Genomic DNA, 12,307 nt, shown 5'->3' with positions numbered 1-12,307 from the left:
CACAGCAGAAAGACCATTCATATGTAATTCAAGAAGAATATAAACAGTTTTAAGATACTTTCACTAGCAGATAAAAGCTTTTTCATAGTACAGATTTCTTCTAATGCAGCCAAAGTTATGAACATAGAAGCAACAGTGTCTAATATCTACTACTTTAATTTTGATGGTATAAAAACTTAGATCTTGGGTGCTTTTTCCACGAAAGTAATGAATAAATATCCTCAAGTTCCTAGTCCAAAGTGATGTGACATTATAGGGACTAGATGGTGCACACAGACAGTATTGTAACATTAAAGACACAACAGAAGAGCTGCTTTCTCAGAGTATTTATGCGGAAGAGATGGAAAAATTCTGTCTTTACAAATGGGATAGATGTTCAAAAATTACAAGAAAGGAGCAAAAGATTTCCTGTAAAGTCAAACACATCACAATGTCATTGCATCACTGCAATTTCACAGGCTCTAAGGCTTCATATCCCAAACCACTCAAATCTCTTCAGTACATTTAATGTCCCTCGTCACTCAGACTGGACAGGCGTTGGTCCCACTAGCAACCAAATTCTGCTCATCTCCCCACTGGGAACAGACTCATGGAATCATCAGGACACTGTGTGACTCTAGGTTTGTGGGAGCTGGTCGTAGTGAAGTGACAGAATTCACTGTAATATGAGCAAAAGTGAAGAGATGCATTTTAGAACAAAACCATATAAGACACGCTATATGATGCAAGGAAACCAAAAGGTACTGCCAGCGGATAGGAGACAGGCTGTTTGGGAAAAGAAAAGCCTAATGGAATTCTTGGCTGCACTAAAAAAGAACCCTTTATGCCACAGTACAAGCCCCAGTGAAACTGTATCTGGCCTATCATCTCTGTTTGGGGCTGAGATCCCACGGAGCCCCCAGCTCCTACAGCCCGTGACTGCCTTCACCCACACACTTGCCTTGGGATGTCTCTCCTTGCAGCACCTCTCAAGATCTGAATGCATCTTCACAAGCTCATATTGTTTGGCCCTGCTGAATCACACTCACTTTGGGAGCTTCCCACAGTAGCAAAGAGGGAACTAAGAAAAACCTGGATGCAGGTTTAACTGCATTAATTCCCTCGGTTTCATTCCTGACACCATTCAAGAGACCGGCTGTTCGCCCTGTCCCTGAGACCTGGAGCCAGCACAGCATGCCACTGTCACCCCTTCTTGTCCTCTGACCCAGGGGCAGGACCTCCACTGTTGGCTCCAGCTGCCATCTTCACACTGTCAGGGCTGAGGATCTGCTCAGAGCCATCACACAGGTTTTAAACTCAGGCAGGCAGTAATTTCTTCTATTTTCATTAACTGCACAAGTGCCGGTGCATTTTCCATTTAAGAACTGAAAGAAGAGAGGCAGGTAAGACCTGAACTCATATGTATGGGAAGAAGGAAGGGACTTCTAAAATCCTGAGAAGAGCTTGGAATGTCTGAAGCACATGGAGGGGGTGAGTCCCAGAAAGAGGGGACAACACCAGCACCTGCACCTCTTGCACCCCTCTTTCAGCCAGCACTGCACCAGCCCTTTCCCCTGTTAAACCTGTGCCTCGAATTAAACATTTTAGCAATTCAAGTAAATAAAAATGATACAGAATAGATACATATAGTCTGTGCATACAAACCCCCCTGAAAAATGAAGTTATTAACATAATGTAACAGTGAACAAGTGAGACGAATTACAATGGTAAATGAAATTATATCATGATGACTTCAGTGCTCTGGCCCCAAATTCTGTTATTCAGTGACCCATCAGTTTGAAACAAATAAGCAAAAAGTCCTGACTTGAGTACACCCTTCTACAGGCAGGTGATCACAATCTTTCAGGCTAAAGCATGTTTATTGTGAGATCCTGGAGAAACTTATAGTTCATCTGTGGTTTAGTTGCTGTGGCTACGCAGACAAAGACCGGAGCTCCTTTTCTGCCAGCTCAGCCCGGAGCTCAGGGCATTCAACGCGTTAATTCTGCTGGGGCCAGATGAGTGATACCCTGGAGCAGATACGATCTGGCTGCTACCGATGAAAGACTCATTAAAATTTTCTTGCTGCGAACACACAAGTGCAAGAACAATTCTGAGTGACCTTATAGCTCTGGAAATGGCCAACGGCCAAACTCCTGCCACTGTGCACGACCCTTGTACCCGAGCTGGAGAAAACAAATTTAACAAGACCATAGCTGCAAGGGAATACGCCTGAAACTCCAAAATCTTCCCAACATTTTCCCTCACTGTGAGGCAGAGGGAGATTCGCTTTCACGCAGAACAAGCCTCCGCTTCATCCACCTTGTATCAGATAACCTTTTACATCCCGGCTCCCGGAGTTTCGTCTTCTCCGGGAGCTGTGAAAATTCCTCCGGTGCAGTGGCTGCGGTCAAAGATCGCATTTACAAGCGGAGCGCGATGCTGCCGGTAACCACAGCAACGGGGCAGCCCTTCCCGAGCCCCTGGCCCCTCCGGTTGATGAGTAACCCGGGGACAATGGCTGCACCCAGCGCTCCCGCAGGTCCCTAACGGGGGGAGAGCTGCAGCCTGCAACAAACCCCGGGTGTAGGCGAGGCCGCGCACGGCTGGGACAAGGAATTCTGCCAATCTGTATATTCTGGAACATGGGGGTTTATTGCAAGGGTGGTGGGTAAAAAGGGCTTGCCTTCAGTCACCAGCCTGGGCTGGAGGGGAGTCCCAAAGAGAGAGGGAGAGAGAACAGGAGGGTGAGAGCTGAGAGAGAAGGGAGTGGGAGAGCAAAGGGCAGGGGGAAGAGAGCAGGAGAGAGCAAGAGTAGGGGGAAGAGGAAGGGTAAGAGAGAGCTAAGAGAGGAGGAAGAGGTAAGAGAGCGAGGTCCTTGTTACAATACATTATATCTCCTTTTGTGATGAATATTCTAATTTTCAGTGACCAACCAACACAAGACACAAAATCCTATAGAATCTACATACAGCCTATAAGAACTACTACATTACCACACTGTGTTATATTTTAAACTCTAAAAACTACTCTTTAAACTTCTGTTTTGCTACATTGACCTTTGGATCCCTTAGCCAGCAGAAAGGGTTCTGCTCAATCCAAAGGGATTCTCCTTCAGCTAGCTAGACCATTGTTTCCAGGTTATATAGTAACTAAGACTCAGTATCCCTACAACTCAAAGTAAGCTTTCATTTCTATCCCGATTATAGGTTTCATATTTTCAGAATCTTTTGGTAAGCAATCATATTTATAAGATTTCCCTGATTCATCTTCCCCAAACCCTGGGGAAGGGCGACCACGAACCAGCAGCTGGACAGACACCCGCAGCTGGCGGGAGTAATCATAACGGCAGCAAAAATGTTGCCGAATTTTGCCAAATGCCTTTGTTATTCTTCCCTAAAGGATTTTTTTTGAATGAGTATTTACAGCACTCTCTCATGTGCTGAGAAAACATGTAAGAATGACAAGTTGGATCCAGATTTTGGTCCTCCTTAACTTCAGAGCTTTCAAAAAGAAAGGGCAGACAAAAAAAATTGTTCAAAGCATTGTTACAACCATCAGCTCACCCGTAGCAATCCTTTTGCCAAGTCCAACCATGCTGAGCTGTTTGAAAAATCTATTACTAAGCATGTTTCAACATCCCAGTATTTCTGAAATATTTAAAATCAGCTGCATATGTGAGAAGAAAAAAACTTTTCTACGAAAGCAGTAACCCAGCACCTGCTGCAGCATCCTAAGAGCAAGAGAAGGCAGACATGGGGCAAGCATGGCTATGTGCTAGAATGACAAAACCTGTTATCCTGTGAGCTTAGTGACCCTCCTGTGGACTTTTCTCACCTAATGAGACCCTACAGACTTGCTCCAAGCTACTGCCTGACATCCAGACAAGGATGGACAAGTGGGTGCTCATATTGCCCTCCAGGCTGCTGTGGCAGCAGAGGCACACGATGTCACCATGGCAATGCAACAGGATCTGTGAGGTGAGAGAGGGCAGGGGCTGACAGCTTCTCTGCATGCATTTCAGGGCTTCCTGGGCTCGTCCGTCCTGAGAACTGGCTGTGTCTAAAGTGAGCACTCAGGACAAGTCTCATCTGGGAGAAGCCCAGTTCCTGCACTCACAAGTGACTGCATGAAGCACATCGAAGTGCACATGGCAGTGGATAAGTGGAAATGATCAGCAGATCTGCTTCAAAAAAAGCGTGCTTGTGATCTCAAGTAAAATGCTGACATAGATGCACCTACGGTGAGAGAGGTTTAAACTACACCACAGCTTTCAGCTTTGCCCAACTCCCCAGACACCCTGATGCAATACAAAAAAATAGCCCTTGTTTCTCCCTCAGATGGGTTTTCCCATACCCACAAACCCTGAAGTCACTATTCTGGAACTGATGAACTCTCATGCCGGGAATGAAAGTAAAATAAATGGCTCCCAGGTCCTGCTCCTTTCAAGTCGATTGCAGAAGTCCCTTTGACTTCAGAGACAACAATAAGAACAATAATAGGTTCTCATTAGGCCTCATTCCCAGCAGGGCTTTGGGTACTTCCAGAAATAACAAGATCTTCCTAAAGGTCTCTTTCTTTGTCTCTTTCTTTAATCCCAACAGGATTGGAATTTGGGGTTAATTTTGTTGCAGGAGCAGGCATTGAAATCCAGTGCAGCTCACATCAACACCTCTCATTCTGCCACTGCTCCAAAGAGCTCAGGATTAAATCTTTCTTGCTGGGTAGCCAGGTAAAAAAGTAGGTTCCTAACAGATGGCTCTGGGCTAGCCACAAGTTTAGCTTTTATCTAATTAATATTCCTTGCATGTGCATGTGTTATGAAAGAATTGAAAGTAGGTGTATGGAATAAAGCACATCCAGGGACTCCAACTAGTGAAAGATATAATTGCCAAGAGACTTCTACAGCCTCACCCCAGCCTCTGCACATATTTTATTCCTAGCTTAATTATCTTCCAGTCTTTTCCCAGATTATCCAGCATACATTTTGATTCACTTTCTATAGTAAGGATCCCATCCAAGAAACATGTGCCTCCTCATTTTATTTTAGTCTTACTGAGAAATACAGCACAAATATAGCAGTGATTCAAATAAATAATTACATCTCTCTATAAAAAATCCCCACCATACTGATTCAATATGGTATTTCTAGATTTAGGATAAAAATGATTAGCTCATGTTCCGAACTCTCTCTTTTGTATCTGCATAGTTCTATCCAGAGCCAAACACACTGATGACACATTTGGATCTGCCTGCTCCAGAGGTAACAGTTAATTCCCGACCTTGTTTAGGTCTTTTCAGGCAAGACACCAAACTCCTACAAGGAAGGATTTCCCAGGCTGTGCTTTTCAAGCCTGCTCAGAGCCGGTCATTCAGGGCTCAGCTGGAGTGTCTTCCTCGAATCTTTTCCTATTAATCTAGGGAACCAAGCTGTGATCCTGGTTTAGACCTAAAAACCTGGTGCCTTGCAATAGCAAGAAATTGGAACTTAATTCCCATTGAGTCATTTCTTGTAGAAAGTAATTAAAAGAAGCATTGATACACAAACAGCACTCCAGAGTCCTATTGTTTTACAAGTGACAGAAATCTGCATTCAGACAATGAAATAGGCTCTTCAATTTAAAGGGTCCCTTACTTAAAAAAGGGACTACAAAGGTGCATCTTGCAGCCTACTTTTCCTAAGGAATGTCTATGAGGAGGTTTCAATCACTATGACAACCTCTTTTTAATGCCAATGATTTTCTAGCCCAGACAACTCTTTCTTGAGAAAGGGCATGTTTTAAGGCTCTGCCAAAACTGTGGTTAAAAGCCTTGCTGACAAGAGAATAATCTATGAGGTTACCGTTTTGGCAAACATGAGTTTTCAAAAAGAATCAGGAATTTCACATTATAGCTGGCCAAAAGATTGCTGCCGTGAAGAAAGAAAATAACAGAAAGAATAAGAAGGGAAAAAAAGGCCAGAACAACCCGCCATAAGCATCATCTGAATAAAATGCGGATGTCCTGGGATCTAAAAGTTTTGGTACCTCAAAAGTTTGTAAACTTATAAAGATGCATAGGGACAGACAAGGAGATTATATTCCTCTGCACATTTGCATTTTATTTCAATCCACAATAGGGATTTTTTAGCATTTGTCAGTCTTTATCTGTCAAGTCTCTGCCATATCTCCATCAACAAAATCAAATGCAACCATTTCTTGCCACTCGTATTTACACAGCATTTCCTGTACTATATTGCCATCTCTCTCTAGAATAAGCAAATAAAGCTCTTCCCTTTCACCAGTGATTTGATATTATTCCATAAGAATTCCGTTTCGTCAATAATTTGATGCTATTCCGTGAGAATTACCTCACCGGGGAATTGGAGAAAAGAGGCTCTTCAATATGCACAGTTCTCACTGTGCCGATTCAGAGGCACACGAACTCAGCCCCCCTCGGCGCTCCGCATTCCCGAGGGAGGGTTGGGACCATGTGGCCTCCCTGTTTTCCCTTTCAGTGAGATCTGTGCCCAGCTCGGTTACTGCGAGCTCGTCTTCTGCTCTGACTTCTGCCCCGGTACCGCTTTCTCAGGGAAATGAACAAACACAGGTTACACGGCACGGCTAAAACAATACATCACACCCAATCAGGGGCAGATGCTGGAGTGCAAGATGAGGATTTTGGAGACTCGTCCTGCAGAAAAGGTCTCGCCACCCAAGGGTTTGCAGGCAGCCTGCTGCACGGGGACAAACAGGCAGAGAGTGGTTTTGCAATCAGAGCAGCACAAAAGCCTCAGCAGCTGTCGCTTTTGAATCTGAGGGATGCAAAAGGTTACACACACCCCCAACAAGCGCCGGCATCAGCAGCTGACAGCCCGAACAGCGTGTTGCAGGAATTGTTCCCTTTTACCACAGTGGTGGCTCCCCACACGTGTAGGTACACACACAAGAAAGAGGTCTCCGGTGTTATCCAATAACAATACTGTGTTATACAATACACAATAGTTAAAAGAAAGGAGCTAGTTTTATGTTAGACACGCCTGAGTAGAATACAGCGCTGCAGGGCAGCCTTTGACTTGCTGAGAGTGTAACTGCTGTACTGAGCCTTCTCTTCTAGAGGCAGCACATGTGTATAAGAGAAAGAGATGTTACAAAAAAAAGCCCTACAACAATTAAGGAGTTGGGGAAACATCTCTGTTTCTGAAACAATCCACATAAACCTGTGTATCTGTTCCTCTGAGTCACCAGGATCTGCTGCTTCAGAAATCTGTGGAAAGAGTCAAATTAACACAAGATACTGTCTCATGCTACTGCCACTATTTAGGGTTTAAAATGCTGGCACAATAGTGGATCTCTCAATATTTTTACCTCAAGAATAGTTGCAGGGATATATGGTACATACAGGCACACAATAAACTTGAAAAATGTAGCAATATAAGTCCATTTATAGGCCTCCTAGAGGTCCAGCCACCAAATACCCCATAATACTTGTGTATGTCATGCCATAATCAGAGAAAAAAAAAATTAGGCTCTGAAGTGTTAAGCCACAGAATCTAAGGAATTTTTTTAGAAAGCATTTACGAATGCCTATACATTTGGCTCGTAAAAACAAGCTTTGTCAGAAAAATTACACCAGTAAAGGGGCAAGAAAACAGATCTCACCTCCAAGACACGACACCCAGTTAAGGCTGTGTGTTCACAGCCCCCCAGACTAAGCAAAAAGGAGCACTGGGAGTGGGCAGGACATGCCAATGGAGCAGGACTGGCAGTGCTTCTCTCCATGAGAGCAACAAATTCCTTTCCAAAAATGCAGCCTCTTGCCCTTCAGGCAGCAGAGCTATGAGGGCATACAGTTAGTCCTGGGCTATCTACAGCTCCTGTAGACAGATTACATTGTCTCTCAGCTAAGACAAAGGCTGGTCCTTGTTTAGTCCTCCAGGACAGATGCTGGCCATCCCGGGAGCAGCTTGAACAGTGACAAACTCATACATCCATCAAAGTCAGCAGAGGCACAGGTGCAGAAAGTCAGGCTCAGCCTCCATAATCTGCTGACAGTGATGGAAAAAATCATTCCAGAAGGCAACACCTCCCAGGCTAGAGCTGAAGACATACATAGGTCAGTCAATCTAGAAAAGAGGTGGAAAGGCAAGAGAAGCTGTGACTTTTGCAGACCACCAACCAGGTTATTTCTTCTGTTAAAGCTTCTGCCAGGATAATTTGCCAGAGAGCACCAAACTTCACCAGCAACCAAGTGTGCAGTTCTCTAGCTGGTCCTCTCAGCATCCCCAGGAACACATGAGAAAGCTGTGGTCACACACTCAGGGTTGCTGCTGGTAATGTGTGGCTTTGGTATGTGTGAGCAGTTGAGGAACTGCTGGAAATCTCCCCAGTCCCCATGGCTCTGCTCTCCAACTGGCCTCTTACAGGCACCATTTACACATTTCCCACCACAAGGTACAAACAGTACAATAGCTTCCAACATTTTCCAGTTTCCTGGAGGGTGATCTCAACCTCTCAAGCAGCTGACAGTGAAGAACGGTTCCTGCTTCTGCTGCTGTCTCTGCTTCCTCTGTCTCCAAGGGTTTGCCAACCTAGGCAAATACCTCCTGAAATGATCTAAAATCCAGATATTGTAGATATTGGAATCAAGGACATCATCTACTCAGTGGAGGATGCTTTAAATAACAACATGAGAAAGAGGAGTTGTCCTGACTCCTAAGTCCTGTTCAATTTGACATGAAAGGGTTTGCCCAATGCACAGCAGAACCCTCAGCTCCTCAGTGCAGCTGATGACATTTCAGGCTTTTCTGCTCCAGAAGAACTGCAGGAGTGCAACATCTCAGCTCCCTCAGGGCAATGGGGGCTGTACAGAGGAGGAATGTCCAGGGGAGAGGAGCCTCTCTCAGCAGCCTGGAGGAGCAAACTGATGGCTGCGGAGGCCTGTTCCCTGGACCTCAGCCACACAAGGGTCCTTGCAGATGTCTCCATCACAGCTTTGCACTGCTTAGGAAAAGACTCAGAGCCTCATCCAGACTGCTCAGGCTTTAGGGAACTGTTTCAGTGACATATCAACATGGCAGGGCTCAGCCTCAGCGAGATGGATGTCCAGTCCAGTCCAGCACTGATGGCCCTGGTGTCAGCCAACCATTTGGAGTGGTCAGCCAGCAGTATTCGGTCAAAACCAAGTTTTGGGATTCAGGTAAAAACAGAGGTAGTCCTGTTGTCTGTCCAAGACAACAGTAAGTTGTCCAAGTTGACCAAGAGCTTTGCAGTAAGTTTCCATTAAAGCTGGTAAGACCCAAGTCACAGCACTGCCAGGTTCCCTCCTAGAGGCTTCTGGAGACACAGGTAACAATTTTAATATCCAAAATGCCAATGTATGGGAAGGTAGCTAGGCTGCAACTCTGGAGCACAGAAATAGCCCTGCTTGGTTTAAACAAAATAGGCTTCCTTTGTGAGCCCTGCCTGAGGTGGTCAGCCTCTAACAAAAGACCACTGACAGTCCTCTGGCACGATCTCAAGCAATTTGAACTTTCTGCAGCTTTTGCAGTAACACAGTTCACTTAAAGCTGTCACAGGCAGGAACTTTTCAGTAATCCTCATGTTAGCTCTTATGCTGGGTTAATAATTCCCTGCTCAATCATCTGTGACCAAGACACAACCAACACAATTCCGCTTAAGTCTAAAAGTGGAATCAAAAGCTTATATGGTAAATTTAAAAAAAACTAAATAATGCAAATGCTATATCATACTTGTGTGCAAGGCAAAGCAGAGTTGCTTGCATTTTTCATTTTATTATAGTGATTTATAATCCAAAGTGGAACGAAGATCAAGCCCCTATGACCCAACAGCAAACACTTTGCTTTTCATGTCCTTTGAACAATGATGCTTAGATTTTCTGCTTGTTATTTTGGTCCCTTTTTTTTAATCAGTAAACAGAGACAAATTTAAATCTAACAACTAAAAATAACATTCAATGTTGTTGCCAAGTGCAGAGGTCCCATTTTGGGTGAGGTTGCTCTCCAAAACACTGGTGACAGGGGCCCTGTGAAGACACTCTCCAACAGCACCATGAAGCTCCCAAAGCCCTGTACTCCATATGCCAAGGAGATAACATTCTCACTGCTTTAGTCTTCTACAGAAGCTTACAGAAATCTTCTTTCTTGAGCTGATTTTGACTGATAAAAAAACCCTCTGTGTGTTCTCATTTTAGCAGAAAGAGTTTTTGTTAAAAAAATGATAATCTGTCCACATGCACTCACCTTGGTCTTTCTGTCACAGAAGGCTAAGCAAGGGGGTCTAAGAAAGCAGACAGCCAACAACCTGCCCCACCTCAAAGCAAAATCCTGACCAGGTAGACAACGCCGTTAAAGGAAAAAAGAGGGATTTTCCCTCAGCGACTCAAAGGCAATTCACACAGCAATTAAAGTATCAAGTTCAGATGTGCTCACAGTTCATGTGGTTAGAAAAGCAAAAGTATCCAGATGCATAAATAAACAAATAAATAAACCGTGAGCGGGGTAAGATGTTTAGCTGGAGTCAAGCCCTTCCCCAGGGATGAGGGAGCCACAGTGGTCCCTGCTCCCATGGAGCTGCCAGCAGGGATCAGGGGTGAAGTGCACACCCTGGCTGAAGGTGTGCAGACACCCCCACATCATCGGGTATCTCCCACCCTCTCCAGAATCCCCTGGAGAAGGGCCCAAACATAAGCAAGAATTCAAATGGGGATGAACATCTTATTTCTGACCAGGTGCCCAGCCCAGGTCACAGCCACCCTGTGTCAGCTGCAGCACAAGGAGGAGAGCACACACTGCTCAGCACAGCTCTCCTGCCTGCTCTTCTGTTGACAATTTGCAGGCTAAAATGCTGCCAACAAACACAAATAGAAATGTAAAAATACATTCGCTGCACCTGGTTCTTTATTATTCTCTGAAATGCATGACTAAGCTTTGCTCTGACATGAGTGGGAAGGCAATATAGCCACTGTTTGTGTATTGAAATAGGCATTAAAAAAGCCCAGTATCCACAACCATCCAGCTAGAGTAACAAAAAGCTGTATGGGATGCCCTGCAGCTCTTCAAACAGCAGCCTCCACAAGCAGCTATCTGGGGACAACAATGTTTCTATATCAAAGTTTTGCAAAGAAGGTTTAAAAAATGATGTAAACACAGTAAAATTTTTGCAGAAAAATCACAAAGCTCAAAGCATCTGAGAATATTTCAGACAGTTATCAATTCTGCAATTTGCCTTTTCCCTGGAAATAGTTTGGCCATAAATGCACCCGTATGCATTGGGATCCTTTCATTTACATCCCTCTGGGCAAGTCAGGCTCATCTGGAGAAATCATCTTCACAGAATATTACAAGACTAGGAGCACTCATAGGATGGAAAGACAGATGGGTAAGATGAAGCAGGACAAGCCAATATAAAATCACAACAAGAAGGGAAACAAAAAATAAATAATCCCTGTCCCTCACAATTTAAAACCCAAAGATCTCCCGGAGAGATGATCAGGCAACATGTTTTAACAGGAAACAATTTCTGCAAGTGTGTGCATCTGAATGGTGGAGACTGTGATCAGGCACTGGGGAAAGCAGAAACTTCAGAGGGATTAGAGAAATTGAGAGATGGGGGGGCCATGGATTGTGGCACTGACTTGTCCCACAGTGAGTCAACACCACAACTGGGGGAAACCTGCAGCCCCAAAAGCCCTTAAACATCTGCCTGCTGCGAGCTGGAACAGTGCAAGGAGGGAAGGATCAGTCTGGACTTGTCCTGTTTCTCAAACACTTTCCTTAGTCTATGTTGCAAGGCAGAGCAGGAGTGGGGATATTAGCGTGGACATCCCTTTGGCCTCTTAGCATTTAGCAGGTCTGAGAGGTGATGCTTATGGCACAGAATAAAAGAGGGCACCACAGACATACATTCATACATGCACACCCAGTGCTGCCACACAACGCAGCACTGTTAGCCCTGGACCTGGTGCAATTTTTGTCAGGTGCAGCAGCACCTTGCTGAGCTGCCTCACTTGCAGGGACAGATCTGGCCAAATGGATGGACAAAGCAAAAAGAACCATTCCAGCCCAGCCAGCCTCTGCCACTTAACCTGCAGGACAGGGAAGCATACCTGTCTTGTTTAATGAGCCTCTGCAAACATTCACAGGGCAGATCTCTAAATTACTTAAACATGCAAAGCAGTGGTTAAAATCATCCAGACTCTCTTCTGCTGTCTGTATGGCAGTTGGGCTCACTGATCTCACACATCAATAAAAGGGCCACTGGGGTTGATTAGAGAATATATCTTAATTACCTATATGCCTGGAACTGACCAGTCAACCCAGCCAAGTCCC

This window comes from Sylvia atricapilla, chromosome 5 (assembly GCF_009819655.1).
Source record: "Sylvia atricapilla isolate bSylAtr1 chromosome 5, bSylAtr1.pri, whole genome shotgun sequence".
NCBI lineage: Eukaryota > Metazoa > Chordata > Aves > Passeriformes > Sylviidae > Sylvia > Sylvia atricapilla.
This window is presented reverse-complemented; position numbering follows the sequence as displayed.